Below are 9,433 nucleotides of genomic sequence, written 5' to 3'. Positions count from 1 at the left end.
TACAAAAAATGAACCTGCACCGCTGTCAGGGGCTAGGAGGACAGTGTGGCCAGTGCACCTATTGTGTCACTGCTGTAGAAAGCAGCTTAGCGATTGGCCACTGTCTGCAGCACATAATACTGACTGGTTATAAAGGACTTGTCTAGAGGAAAGCCTGTAGGTACTCCATTGTCTGGCAAAGTTGATATGACTGCATTCTTTTTGCAGGGGGTCAGACAGCTGAACTGTAAAAGCTGCACAGATTTTTTTTTTTTTTCTTCTTCCTCTGTCTCTGTCTCTCTCTCTGTCTCTTCCATACAGCATTTTTCTTTCATGCCCTGTCTCAGTTTGCATAGTTAAAGAGAATGCTAATTAAGATCCCTTGTCTTAACCTGAAAATAATGACTTGGATGTAAATAGAAAACTGGCGATAGTTTAAAATATTCTTGCGTAGCACCAAGATATCAGTTACCATTCTAGGGGAAAAAAGGAAGAATTAATTTTTTTGTAATCAAGGTAAACAAAGAAGAGTTGTTGCTTCTCTTTCTTCCTTTCTTTCATTCTTTCTTTTCTTTTTTTTTTCTTTCTAAGCCAATGATGCTGTGCTATTGCAGGTCAGATAATATTTTATTTCAGAAATAGTGCTAGCTACATAATTTAAAAGTCCACAAATCAGTTGCAATTTAGTGCTTATTAATCCTTCTTAGGATGTAATTCAGTGAAAGAACTGCTTTAAAAAAATTCTTTTCTGTATTATAGACGGATCTAACAACGCAGTCTGGGCTCCGTGCCAAAGGCTGGTATTTCACAGCAGCGACCGCCTTACAGATGAGCTGTGGGAAGCAGGAGGGAGACTCTCTTAGGGTGCCACTACTATGGAGACACAGCTGGGCTGAACAAGATTTGCTTCAAACGACAACAAGAGAGACAGAAAGAGTCTGGTTCGACCGCTGCCCAAGCAGGCAGTAACCAGAAGAGCTAGCAGCCAATCCGGCCATGCTGCACTGTTCGAAACCAGCTCTACATCCCAGCCAATCAGTGACATCACTGGTGAGAAACTCATTTACATCATGCAGTAATGAACTTTGTTTAACGTATCCTTTTTTCTTTTCTTTTTTTTTTTTTCCCTCACAGAGATTAGGTCCTCCATTAATTATTCTGCCAGCATAATTTGAATCGCTATGCAAAACGGTGGCTACAATTTCTTGATTTTTTTTTTTAACTATGTGCTGTCTCTGCAGGTAACCATGGGCATTGTTCCATTTTTTTTTTTCTGTTGGCCCCATAAAACCTTTAAAAGTGTCTATTATTGTTAATATTGTGCATATATTTTTCTTTCATGTCTGTTTGTCTCCTTGTAGTCCTTACCTAATGTGGTACTGCTTCCTCCAGTTATAGCCTGAGATTACCTTTAGCTGTCTTGAAAGGTAAAAAGGGTGTTGGTGCAGCATCGAGTTTGCATCTTTAGCTGCCATCACGGTCTAAGTACTTATTCTAATGCTTCAGAAATCATTTCACTGTGGCCGTTTTACATATCTGGCTTTCTCTAAAGGTTCTTACGTGCATCTGTTACAACTGAGTGAAGTTCAGTACTGTTATATTTCATTCTTCACCACTTTCAGCCAAGATGTCATTTTATTAATGAATAGAACTGAGATCATTTCTGAACAAATTTCACCCCCTTCCTTCCACCTCGACACAATGCACCTGATTTGCATCCATTTACGAGAATAAATGAATACAAGAGCCAGTATGAAAGGAAGTCAAGGGAGAGCTTGCATACTGCTTCAGGGTACGTTGCAGCAAAGCGAAATATAGAATTTTTGTTTAACTATTTCTATTTTTACTTATAATGTGCTTAATCTACACAGAAAAGATTAGATCTCAGATTGAAAAACAATTATCTAGCCAGCTTTTAATATTAGGGAATAGGTTTGGTGTGGCTTTTTTTTTTTTTTTTTTAATAATAAACGTGCAAATTTTCTTGAGATGTGTTCAATTATAAATGGAAAACATTTGGGCAAGCCAACATTGTGTTGAACATTTGGATTTAGTTCTTTGTGAGTAAAGTAATTTGTTGTGCGAACAATTTAAGACCAGCCTAGAATACTGTGGAATGCAGAGATTTCAGACTGCATAATCTAATGAGGCAAGGTTTTGCTCTTCAGTATTCTAATAGCTGAAACAGAATCAGATATGAGACAAATTCAATATTGTGTTATTAAATTAAAGCTATATCTGTTGCTAGTGGGCTTCAAGAGGTCAGGTCTTTGGTAAAGCAAAATTTTATTTAAGGAAGTAGCCTGAAATAGAATTTTTGCGACAACATGATAACTTCCCCCCTCCACGCACACAATAATGTACAATTTGTTTATGGTGCTTCACTTATATATTGATCTTTCTAGCCACTTTGAAAAACAGAGGATTTAAACACTAAACCATAGCTCTTTCAATGCATGATGCATTCCATCATCCCATCATCAGTATTCTGTGTGCGGCTGTCCTGATTCAGCCACGAGCTCCCCTGCTGCAGATCCTGTAATTTGAATCATGCGTAATAATATATTATCCTACTGGGGGCCTTCCTTCAGTAGGAGAGTGGTTTTATACCTTCTGCTATAAGAGAACTGTTGGCTCCTTGCCATCTCGTAGCCATTATTCATGGAGGCAATCAAGATAGTCTTCCTTAAGGAATAACATCTGCACAACTGCCTGTGCCAGAAATATGCAGCCTCCCCTCACGTTATAAATTTGGTTTTCTTGGAAGCAGGAATATTTGAGAATACTGGAGCAGAAAAACTGGACATTTACAGGAATTCATCAAAAGTGTGTTGAATGTGCCATGTGCTGAAATCCAGGCTGTGAGGACATTTGGAGTGGCTAACAGAGGCAGAGGAGAAGAAAATAGGAGCTGGTGGCTGTTCTGTGGTTCTTGCTAATTTTTTTCCAACTCGTGTTATTGGCTTAGCTGATGATTGGTGCTGTATTAAAAATGTGACGTTTGCCTTGCTGACAAGGTAATTTCCTAACTAGAATGCTGGTGGGATGGTATCAGTTGGGACTAAAGGTGCATTTCCCAAGTTGAGAATCTAATCTTATTTGGTGCATTCAACAGGATGCGTTATCAGTTAGTAGTGAATTAAAAACAGATATTGAAAGGGACTAAGAGTGTAGAAAATATGGCCATTTCACAATGAAGTAGGAAATCCCAGAAATGCAGAATCTGAGAATATGAATTGTATTCATACAACATGAGTTATGTCTGCTGGTAAAAGCTCTGTAGGGCATCCAGAGGTGAGTAAAAGGACCTGCATGGGGGCAGATGAAGAGGAATCCCAGATCTGTGCAACTTTCTCATCTCTGGGATGTACACTGCTGCCAATGTAGTGGCCTACTATTTTCTTTCATTCATTTAAATGTCATCCCTAACCCCCCAAAAAAATATATCCTGAGATCTTATTTTTAAAAATATTCTTTTTGTGTAAGCATATAGAGGAGTGGAATTTTTTGTCATGTACAAACTGTTTGACCATCCCTGTTAATGATAACAGAGTTGTTATTTCTGATTTAGGGAGGTCTTGGGGAGAAGGAGAAGAGGTCTGATTTTGCATGTTCATCTCATCCTGGAGCTTACATATTCCTGATTGAAGAAAGTCAATGCAACTGTAGTAACTAATCCTACACAAGCTGTGTTTATTTCGGTACTATTGAGGTGTATAAAGAGGGGAGAGTCTTCTTGTTGTCATCATCTCTTGTTTTACCTTCTGGAAGACAGAAATGAGGTCCATAACCTATTTGATAGTGAAAAGTGCTAATATTTAGGAACAGAAATTCTTCTGAGACTAAAAGAATGACAGTTAAACAGCGTTCACCTGGTGGCTGACTTTGAATCTTCTTAGAGGGAAGACGTGACCTCAACACCTGAATAATGTCATATTTAAAATACTGACAAAAAAAATTGGTATTCTTTACAGAAACAAGGGAAGTTCAGTAATGTGGCCTAGAAATAAGCTAAAATTGCCTGTTAAGACAAACAGGTTAATAATTGGGGCTTAATCCCTGATTCACACCACCTAGTAGGGAGGAAGAGAGCTTAACAGGCCATTGATACTCCATTGCAGAACATTCTCCATATAGTCATTAAGTTTTCAATAATAGGGTTCAGTAGGAAAAACAATACAAAAGAACATAATAATTTGATGGATCACAGGAGGACAAATCACCTTTATGACAGCTGAACTCTGGCGTGTGAAAACAGACTAAGCAGAGAATGGCATTTGTCATAGTTCATCCTATTTAAAAGAAGAGTTATATCACTCTGAAGGATGAGCCAGCAAATAACAGCCACTGGAAATAACATATTTCTTTTCTACTTCTGTGAATAAACACATCATACTTGGTTCTGTTTTGTGCTAGAATTTCTGCTCTCCGATGAAAGTCCTAACAAAAAGTCCATTTCATGGATTTCTTCTTTCAAAAGCCTATTATTTCAGTAGCTGATGTTTCCAAGTAAGACAGCCATATGAAGAGGGTATAGATACTAAAATTGTTTTCTGCCATTACTTAGTGTATAAGCAGCCAAGTTTTTGCAGTTCAGGTTGTACTGTTTATAATGAAAACAATGAGGCTGGACAGCAGAGGTGACACTAATAGTGAATTACTGCATTTAGATTTTTATCTTTAAGAGAATATTCCTTTTTTCTCAAATAGTCAATACTTAAACAAACAGTTCCATTCAATCAGTTATTAGAATTAAGGGTGACAATGCTAGGAAAACACACTGTCATTGTTTAACCCCAGCCAGCAGCCAAGCCCCATGCAGCTGGTCTCTCACTCCCCCACCAGTGGGATGACGTAGAGGTTAAGAAGGGTAAAAGATAGCAAACTTGTAGCTGAGACAAAGACAGTTTAATAGGTAAATCAAAACCCACATGCTCAAGCAAAGCAAACCAAGGAATTAATTCACTCGTTCCAGGATGGTGGCAGGCAGGTGTTCAGCCATCCCCAGGAGAGCAGAGCCCCGTCACATGTGATGGTGACTTGACAAATGTCATCACTCTGAACATCCTTCCCTTCCTCCTTCTTCCCCCAACTTTATAGGCTGAGCAAGATGACACCATATGTTAGGGGATGTCCCTTTGGTCAGTTGGGGTCACCTCTCCTGGCTGTGTCCCCTCCCAGCTCCTTGTGCACCCCCAGCCCGCTCGCTGGTGGGGAGGTGTGAGGGGCAGAAAAGGCCTTGGCTCTGTGCAAGCCCTGCTCAGTGATAACAACAACATCCCTGTGATATCAACCTTGTGTTCAGCACACTTCCAAAACACAGTCTCATACCTGCTGCCATGAAAGAAATAACCTCCACCCCAGCCAAATCCAGCACATGCACTAAGGAACCAATGACAATGTTCCCATTAAAAACCCCATACATTCACTTTTTTTTTTTGCAACCTACTACATTAAATTGGTTTTAATACTCAGGTGTAAATCAAGACTAAAATACCCTGCGTATGTTTGCCTAAAGGCAAAGGATATTGAGCTATGAAATACACTTGTTTCCTTTTAAGTCAACAGCAAAAGGGTAGAAATGGTAGAAAGCTATAGAGAAATGCCTGCCTTGTTGAGTTTGGTCTAAAAATCTAGAGTAGTACCTACATACACATTTCACTTGGGCATATGAATGTTCTCTGAGTAAGGATTTTTTATGATCCTGGTTTTAGCCATTACTGAGATACATACTCGTCTAAGACTGTGGAGGAAAGACCTTATTTATGGGGTACTTTAATACTGAATCAAAATACGATCTTGGGTAAAAAGGGTCAGTTGGTATTTTACTGTGACACTTTAGCTTTCCTCACTTTAAATTAGGTTGTGGGAAATGGAGTGTGATGGCTATTCTCTGTATGAGAAAAAGCCTGGAAGGGACCAAAAACTGTTTTCTAGAAGCAAGTATAGAAAAAATGGTGAACATGGATGTAGGAGTCATCAGGTGTTCAAGGTCAGTCCTACAATAATTTAAGGGGTGATACTGAAAAAGGGGCCATTTCTTGACCTAAATGCTGCACTAAAATGTCTTCATTTTACTGGTGTCTAATGGGAAGGGAGTTGAGCAGTGTGTGTTGGAACTACATTACCCTGAAGGCCATCGGACAGGGGCTTTGATGTGCAAGATAGTAAACTGCTGACTTCTGAGGTTGTGTTTTAATTTCTTCATACAGTTGTTTTCATTTTCTGTGTTAAACATCAACATTGTATTGCCCTTAGTGAAAAATTTTGGAACACAGGCATGTTTTATTAATTCATCTATAATTTTTCATTTTATTCCTGCATTTATAAAAGGAGAAAGCATCTTGCTATTAGAAAATCCTTAGCCTGATAAATTTAAGACAATCGTTTTCGCAGAGAGAAACCGAACTCTGTGTTACTATCCAGTAGTTATAAAATTAGGCACTAATACTTTGTTATGAAAACTATCACTTAATATTTGTGGGAACTGTCTTTAGAAAGATTAAAGAAATCACACTGAGTGAAGTGAAAATTATAGAAGAGTACCATGATTTATAACAGCTTATCATTGTGACCTCATTTGAGTTCTTGAAGAAATAAAAACTGTCTCTGAAGGGCTGATATAGAGAACTATCTTTGCCAAATTCAAAGGTCAGAAGGCTGGATTGAGGGGGGGTTGGATTTCTTTTAATGTGAATAAACTAGTCCAAGAGACCCGACGACACAGACATTTAAAAAAACCCCTTAGATTGGCAATAGAATTATTAAAGAATATTCTGATAATCTCAGGCAATGTATAATCATAAAAAGGGATAGAAGTAAATCAGAGTAACATAAAATAGTACAGTTCTGATTAGATATGAGCTGTAGCATGAACCAAGTTACCTTGGTAATGGAAACAGACTTGCTTTGTTTGCAAGGTATGAGCTAATTTACCTTTGCAGGTAGCCTAATTAGCTGAGATAGATCCCTGGTGTAGTTGAGATAAATTCAGTTTCACCAGATGGCTCTACATCGTACAATATATATCCAAAATGGCTAAAGAGAAGGTCACAAAAACCATATGAGCCAAAATTAGCTTCAAAGTTGAGAAACAACCCTCATTCTTGAAATTCCAAGCTATCATCAAAGTGACTGGAATGGAAAGGAACTTTCTTCATGAGAGACTGTATTTCATAATTACTTTATGTGACGTGCACAGACTTCCCATGCTGACTGGCAGTGTCCTTATTGTGGCAGAGTAGACATTTTGTGCAGAATTTTACCTGTAAAAAGGTAAGTGCAGGGCTTTAACTCCGAGGGCAGAAAGGTGGAACTGAATCACCAGGGAACTTGACTGTGCTGCAAAAGGCTGTCAGTGCCAATGTCATTGTTTCTGAATCTATTGCTAAACACATCGAAAGCATTTTTACACTAGTTGAATCCTTGATGTTGAGTGTTTTCTTGCCTGGAAATATGTTTAATAAGTAGTGTGGAGATAGATAGAAAAATGTCCTGATCATAACCTGCTCAGTATCTCACAAAATGTAATCAAGTCTTCTTGTCCACTGCAAAGAGAAATGGGTGTTTTTTTTGTCTCTAGATCTGTTCATCTGTTGGTGGTTTGGAGGACTCTGAGAGGGACAGGAAGCTTTGAGCTGAGGCAGCAATATGAGCTTGACTGACCTCTAATATGGGGTTGTAGCAAGGAAGCAGGGCTTGACTGGTTCTGTTATTAGCTGCTTCATCCTTAGTATTAAACTCTGCCCAGACACTAAAGAATCTAGGGGATTATTCTTTTATATACATCATAAAGGAGATACAGATTATGGGGCTGTCAGGCTTTGAAGAGAGAACAAATGGCAATGAGAAATATATTTAAACCATTTTAGACTTTCCAGGGAAGGTCCAGGAGTGGTGTTCAGTCCAGGGAAACCTGTAAGATCTGTCCTGAAAAACACACTGTAGCTTACATATAACCACCTGATATAGTGTGCAGAATATGTGACATTTTGCAGCTGGTAGATTATGTTGGGGGGTTATAATTGTGCTGGTTGTGCAATGAAAATTACTGGTTCTGTAAAATCTGAGCTACCTTTGGGTAATGTTTGTTACCAAAAATTATCAAGTTTACACAGGCAAGGAATGGAAAAATATATTCTACTGCAGGTCAAGTCATCTCGAAAAAAATTTAAAAAATCACCTAATTAAAGGTTTGTTTCTGGACTGACAAAGCTGCAAACAGTGGGTTCCATTTTATCATGTCATGTTGTCAGGAGAATAGTTGGGCTTCTTTTCTTCTTTATGAGCTGTGCTTAAAACAAACAGGAGATATTTTCACATAATACACACACACGCACACACAAAATGGTGCTATGGAAATCTTCACCACGGGACACTCCTGACAAAAAATTACCTTTGTTCAAAAAATTACCTTTATTCCAAGAGTGTTCAGTCAAATGTCTGGATGAAAAATCCATGGAGAGCTGTTAAACACATTGGTATTACCTCTAACTCAGTAAATCCTTGAGATGTGAATTGCTGCCGGCTAGGAAGTTATAGCAGGGAAGTATTTCTGTTTGTGTGTCCTTACTTTTTTCTCTTAGGCATTTACTGTCAGAGATAGGATACTGGACTCTGATGTGTTCTAGTACATGCATTACTTGGTTCCCTGAGGTGCTAAGTATGACCCCATTTAAATTTTCCTCAGTGCCGTCTTTGGGAGTAAATTGACTTTAGCTATAATAAACAAAATACAGTTGAGCAGATGGTATATGTACAAAAATGGAAACAGCAAGCCACTAAATTGTTCTTTTCAGGTATTACATTGTGATAATAAAAAAGATAGAGGGATTTTGATGGTGCATGAAATAAAGCATGTGGAAACACTGTAGTCAGCTGAAACAAGATATTTTGGTTTCTTGAATGTTCAGAGGTGCTTGCCATTTATCAGCAAAGTTGAAATATATCTGCATTTTTAAATCCTTTTGGAATGTCCCGTTCAACATCAAATTCTGTAGCTGCTATACTCTGACCACCTTGGTAATACAAGAAAATCTGAAATGGTGAAAAACCTTGCTATGTAAAAATTTGATATTTTGATAATTTTCAGTAGGCTGCTCTATGAGCGTACGGCTGTATTTCGTTTTTCTGTTAACTGAAAGATGCTGTCCTGACCTAAAGCCTGCCCATCAAATACCTTTGAAACAACAACTGTGTGTGTGAAATAGCTGCTTCTTAGGTTTCCATTAATTTCTCCCACAAAATTTATGCTCTATGGCTGTTTCCTGTAGATTACTTCAATTAGTCTATGATTTTTTGTGAGAGGCAGTTATAATGGTTTGAGTCTCTAAGTTATTAACATATCATTCATTGTAATACATGCTACATCCTGAAAATTATGTAGATTTACTGTCCAAGCAGAATAGGCTAAGTACATGTAAATGTACATATTTTTAGTAAAGGCTCTCATTGT

The 9,433-nt window shown here is 38.1% G+C and overlaps 1 protein-coding gene across 1 annotated transcript in view; it reads left to right on the top strand.

The window, feature by feature from the left end:
• Positions 1-344: 344 nt before the first annotated feature.
• LOC113995907 overlaps positions 345-9,433 on the top strand; it is a 286,496-nt gene continuing 277,407 nt past the window's right edge. Inside the window, exons 1-2 of the mRNA XM_039380528.1 lie at positions 345-495; positions 739-1,029. The gene's annotated coding sequence lies outside the window, so the exon portion shown is untranslated. The remainder of the gene's footprint in view (positions 496-738; positions 1,030-9,433) is intronic.

Source organism: Pipra filicauda, unplaced genomic scaffold, assembly GCF_003945595.2.
Source record: "Pipra filicauda isolate LSUMZ 115617 unplaced genomic scaffold, ASM394559v2 scaffold197_size1571708_pilon, whole genome shotgun sequence".
Classification (NCBI taxonomy): Eukaryota; Metazoa; Chordata; class Aves; order Passeriformes; family Pipridae; genus Pipra; species Pipra filicauda.
This window is presented reverse-complemented; position numbering and strand designations above follow the sequence as displayed.